The sequence below is a fragment of the Bicyclus anynana genome, chromosome 18 (assembly GCF_947172395.1).
Source record: "Bicyclus anynana chromosome 18, ilBicAnyn1.1, whole genome shotgun sequence".
NCBI lineage: Eukaryota > Metazoa > Arthropoda > Insecta > Lepidoptera > Nymphalidae > Bicyclus > Bicyclus anynana.
This window is the reverse complement of record NC_069100.1, coordinates 6,340,689-6,345,688: the sequence shown is the minus strand read 5'-3', so window position 1 is coordinate 6,345,688 and position 5,000 is coordinate 6,340,689. Positions and strand designations below refer to the sequence as shown.

At 53.9% G+C, this 5,000-nt stretch overlaps 3 non-coding genes across 3 annotated transcripts in view; all 3 read left to right on the top strand.

Moving 5' to 3' along the window:
- The first annotated feature begins 1,373 nt into the window (after positions 1–1,373).
- LOC128199019 (small subunit ribosomal RNA) lies at positions 1,374–3,276 on the top strand. Its single transcript, XR_008251723.1, has one exon. It is a non-coding gene; the product is annotated as a small subunit ribosomal RNA (ribosomal RNA).
- A 165-nt stretch (positions 3,277–3,441) lies between these two features.
- On the top strand, positions 3,442–3,598 carry LOC128199113 (5.8S ribosomal RNA). Its single transcript, XR_008251790.1, has one exon. It is a non-coding gene; the product is annotated as a 5.8S ribosomal RNA (ribosomal RNA).
- Positions 3,599–4,002: 404 nt separating this feature from the next.
- LOC128199070 (large subunit ribosomal RNA) overlaps positions 4,003–5,000 on the top strand; it is a 3,923-nt gene continuing 2,925 nt past the window's right edge. Inside the window, exon 1 of the ribosomal RNA XR_008251771.1 lies at positions 4,003–5,000. This exon is cut by the window's right edge and continues 2,925 nt beyond it. This is a non-coding gene — a ribosomal RNA (large subunit ribosomal RNA).

The window sequence follows — 5,000 nt, the reverse complement described above, 5'->3', positions numbered from 1 at the left end:
CACTTCGACTCTATATAGCGTCTCACAGGTAGTGTTGTTGGTTTTTTTTTTTTATTTTTTCATTTCACCTAACTAAGAACACTTGGGTTAACCTTAACCTCCTCCTTTTTTTTTTGAAGTCGGTTAAAAATGTAAATACCCTAAACAACAACAACAACAACAACAACAACAACAACAACAACAACAACAACAACAACAACAACTAGTCGAGTAGAAAGTGTAGAAAAAGTTGTTCACGAAACACCTCCCCATCCGCCAAAACCCCCCCAAACCGCGGCGGCGGCGACCGCCCCCCACCCCCCCCCGCCCCCCCCCCCCCCCCTCCGAGTCATTTTCGTAGTCGAAAATGTTTTTCCGGCCCGTTTTCGGGACACACAATAAACGAACGGCTCGATTTTTTGATTCGTTCAAAATAACACATACACATGTACACAGATTGCGCCGTCAGCGCGTTTACTACTATGACAGGGTCGTGGCGCGTCGACGTTTGAGGTGATTGTGTGAGAGTCTGGTGGCGCTCGCTTTTCTTCTCGGGTGTCGACGTGACACGGCGCGTGTTGTGCGTGTGCGCGCGTTATCGTGTTTTTGCGATACGTTTGAATTGAATATATACGTGTACGTACGTACATGTTAATATATTAATTTATATGTGTGTGTACGTATGTATATATACGAATGTACAACGTGGTGCGTGCGCGCGCGTACGTTCAAAAAAAAAAAAAACAACGGCGTTGCAACCGACGGAATCGCGTTTGACGCTTTTCCACACCCCGTGTAGTATGTATAATCGTCGTACGGCGAGAAATTCACAAACCACGGTGTCGGTAGCTTGATTTACTGTGTGCGGGGCGGCATCGTGTGTCGCCCTGGAACAATGTGTACTCCCAACTTGATTGAGCAATCAGAGAGTCTGGATGACGGTCTCTCACACTCCGGGCGACGACCCACGTGTGGTTTTCCGCAGAGTCACTGTTAAAACACTTACGGCTTCACTCTAGCAGTGGAGCGCCGTGTGTGGTATGTACGTCTCGTTCATAGAACGTTCAAGTTTCTTTGGGACCCGACGACAGCACTGCGAGAGTGTCTAATGGCATACTTTTCTGTGCGGTCGGAGGACGTGTCCTGTGAGATTGCGTCGTGTACGCTCTTCTTGCACAATGTCGGGCACCGCGCCGCGCTCCGTTCGCCGGAGCCGTGGCGCGATCACGTGCTTCAGAGGCCCTCTGCCACGCACGCACACCACCACCCACTCCCCCGCCTGTCGCGTGCGACGTGTGTCCGTCGAGCTTCCGGGTTGGGGACGAAGTGTGGGTGTGTGTTTGTGGGTCGTGTGGCGGGGGGAAGAGAGCTTAGATAATAATATCAATATCTGCTCCCTGGTTGATCCTGCCAGTAGTTATATGCTTGTCTCAAAGATTAAGCCATGCATGTCTCAGTGCAAGCCGTATTAAGGCGATACCGCGAATGGCTCAATATATCAGTTTTGGTTCCTTAGATCTTACTCGGTTACTTGGATAACTGTGGTAATTCTAGAGCTAATACATGCAATCAGAACTCTGACCAGTGATGGGACGAGTGCTTTTATTAGATCAAAACCAATCGACGGAGGGCCTCGCGTCCGAAGTCGTTAATTTTGATGAATCTGGATAACTTTTGCCGATCGCACGGTCCAGTACCGGCGACGCATCTTTCAAATGTCTGCCTTATCAACTTTCGATGGTAGTTTCTGCGACTACCATGGTTGTCACGGGTAACGGGGAATCAGGGTTCGATTCCGGAGAGGGAGCCTGAGAAACGGCTACCACATCCAAGGAAGGCAGCAGGCGCGCAAATTACCCACTCCCGGCACGGGGAGGTAGTGACGAAAAATAACGATACGGGACTCTTACGAGGCCTCGTAATCGGAATGAGTACACTTTAAATATTTTAACGAGGAACAATTGGAGGGCAAGTCTGGTGCCAGCAGCCGCGGTAATTCCAGCTCCAATAGCGTATACTAAAATTGTTGCGGTTAAAAAGCTCGTAGTTGCATTTGTGCGCCGCGCTGTCGGTGCACCGCATCCGCGGTGATACTGACACGTCTGCGGAGCATATCGTCGGTGAGCCGTCGTTAACGCGACGGTTCAATATCAAAATCCTATCGCGGTGCTCTTCGTTGAGTGTCGAGATGGGCCGACAATTTTACTTTGAACAAATTAGAGTGCTCAAAGCGGGCTCAAAATGCCGCTTGAATATTTCGTGCATGGAATAATAGAATATGATCTCGGTTCTATTTTGTTGGTTTTCAGAACTCCGAGGTAATGATTAATAGGGATAACTGGGGGCATTCGTATTGCGACGTTAGAGGTGAAATTCTTGGATCGTCGCAAGACGAACATCAGCGAAAGCATTTGCCAAAGGTGTTTTCATCAATCAAGAACGAAAGTTAGAGGTTCGAAGGCGATTAGATACCGCCCTAGTTCTAACCGTAAATATGTCATCTAGCGATCCGCCGACGTTACTACAATGGCTCGGCGGGCAGCTTCCGGGAAACCAAAGATTTTGGACTCCGGGGGGAGTATGGTTGCAAAGCTGAAACTTAAAGGAATTGACGGAAGGGCACCACCAGGAGTGGAGCCTGCGGCTTAATTTGACTCAACACGGGAAATCTCACCAGGCCCGGACACCGGAAGGATTGACAGATTAACAGCTCTTTCTTGATTCGGTGGGTGGTGGTGCATGGCCGTTCTTAGTTGGTGGAGCGATTTGTCTGGTTAATTCCGGTAACGAACGAGACTCTAGCCTGCTAAATAGGCGTCGTCATTTAGGTGTGCGCGACTCCGGTCGCGCAACTCACTGGCGGCGTATTAAAGTTCTTCTTAGAGGGACCGGCGTCTTCGAGGCGCACGAGATTGAGCAATAACAGGTCTGTGATGCCCTTAGATGTCCTGGGCCGCACGCGCGCTACACTGAAGGAATCAGCATGTTCTCCCTGGCCTAGAGGCCCGGGCAACCCGTTGAAACTCCTTCGTGCTGGGGATTGGGGTTTGCAATTATCCCCCATAAACGAGGAATTCCTAGTAATCGCGGGTCATAAGCCCGCGATGATTAAGTCCCTGCCCTTTGTACACACCGCCCGTCGCTACTACCGATTGAATGATTTAGTGAGGTCTTCGGACCGACACGCGGTGGCTTCACGGCCGTCGGCGTTGCTGGGAAGTTGACCAAACTTGATCATTTAGAGGAAGTAAAAGTCGTAACAAGGTTTCCGTAGGGGAACCTGCGGAAGGATCATTAACGTACCGCGTACGCACATGTTTGCGTTTGCGCGTGCTCGTGTTGTCAGAGACGCACCGATCTAACCTCACTCACTCACTCACTCACTCACTCACTCGCTCACTCGTACCACCCAACAAAACGACAACGCATGTGCACAACAAAAAACGAGAAAACGAAAACCATTACCCTGGACGGTGGATCACTTGGCTCGCGGGTCGATGAAGAACGCAGTTAACTGCGCGTCATAGTGTGAACTGCAGGACACATTTGAACATCGACATTTCGAACGTACATTTCGGTCCGTGGAGAAACATCCAGGACCACTCCTGTCTGAGGGCCGGCTGCATAAATACACACACCACACTGTCCACACAGTGCGACACGTGGCGCGTCCGGTGCAGTGCGTGCGTGCGCCGTTCGACGAGAGTGTCTCTCGATCGGCGGCGGCGCACGCGCTCCGCAGGTCCGCTCAAAAATATCACACGTGTGTGCGTGTGCGTGCGTCCGTGCGCGCTCGTCCCACCGACCCTTCCGTTTACGGTGAATCTGTGGCGACGTACGCGCGCACGTGTACGTGCGTGCCGCTGACGCGCACGCGTAGGCGGACTCGACGTCCGGACTCGCGCGGCGGCGCCGTGCGCTCTCGCGGCGCGCCCCTCTCGCCTCGCGGCGGGGGAGCGCGCTCGCGTGCGCGAACGGCGCCGTCGAGCCGACGGATATCGCGTCTGCCTCCACTTTTATCGTTGGCCTCAGATCAGGGAGGATCACCCGCCGAATTTAAGCATATTAGTAAGCGGAGGAAAAGAAACTAACCAGGATTTCGTCAGTAGCGGCGAGCGAACGCGAATCAGCCCAGCACTGAATCGCGCGGCTTTAACGGTCGCGGGAGATGTGGTGTTCGGGAGGTTCCGCTATCTCGCCGTCGCCGCTCCCGTCAAAGTTCGTCTTGAACGGGGCCGCTTTCCCGTAGAGGGTGCCAGGCCCGTAGCGACGGAGCGAGGCGGCGAGAGGGACGCTCCTCAGAGTCGGGTTGCTTGAGAGTGCAGCCCTAAGTGGGTGGTAAACTCCATCTAAGGCTAAATATTACCGCGAGACCGATAGCGAACAAGTACCGTGAGGGAAAGTTGAAAAGAACTTTGAAGAGAGAGTTCAAGAGTACGTGAAACCGTTCAGGGGTAAACCTGCGAAACTCGAATGAACGAACGGAGAGATTCATCGACATCCGACGGCGCGCGGGCGCGCGCCTCGATGTCGCGCGCGTGCCCCCTCGCGGGTGCCGCGGCGCGGCACGGGTCGCGTCCGTCCAGTACCGTCGGCGTCGTGCACTTCTCTCTCAGTAATGCATCGCGACCCGTTCGACGTCGGCTTGAGCGCCGTCCGATTCGCCCAGCGGCGGGCTCGCGCCCTCCGCTGGACCGCGACGGTGGCCGGCCGGCTGTCGGACGGTATAGAAGTGAACCGCGCACGCGCCTCGCGCGCGTCCGGCCCGACGCAAGCTCGCGCCGTACACACTGAAGGTCGCGGTCCTGCCTGAGCGCGGACCGCGACGCGGCGCCGCTGCTGTCGCAGCCGTGACGTCTCGGACCGTGCGCGTCTCAGTCTGCGATGAGTCATTTTCGGGCACTCGCAGGACCCGTCTTGAAACACGGACCAAGGAGTCTAGCATGTGTGCGAGTCATTGAGTTGTCTTTGTCACAAAACTGAAAGGCGCAACGAAAGTGAACGTAGGGAGGATGGAGCGC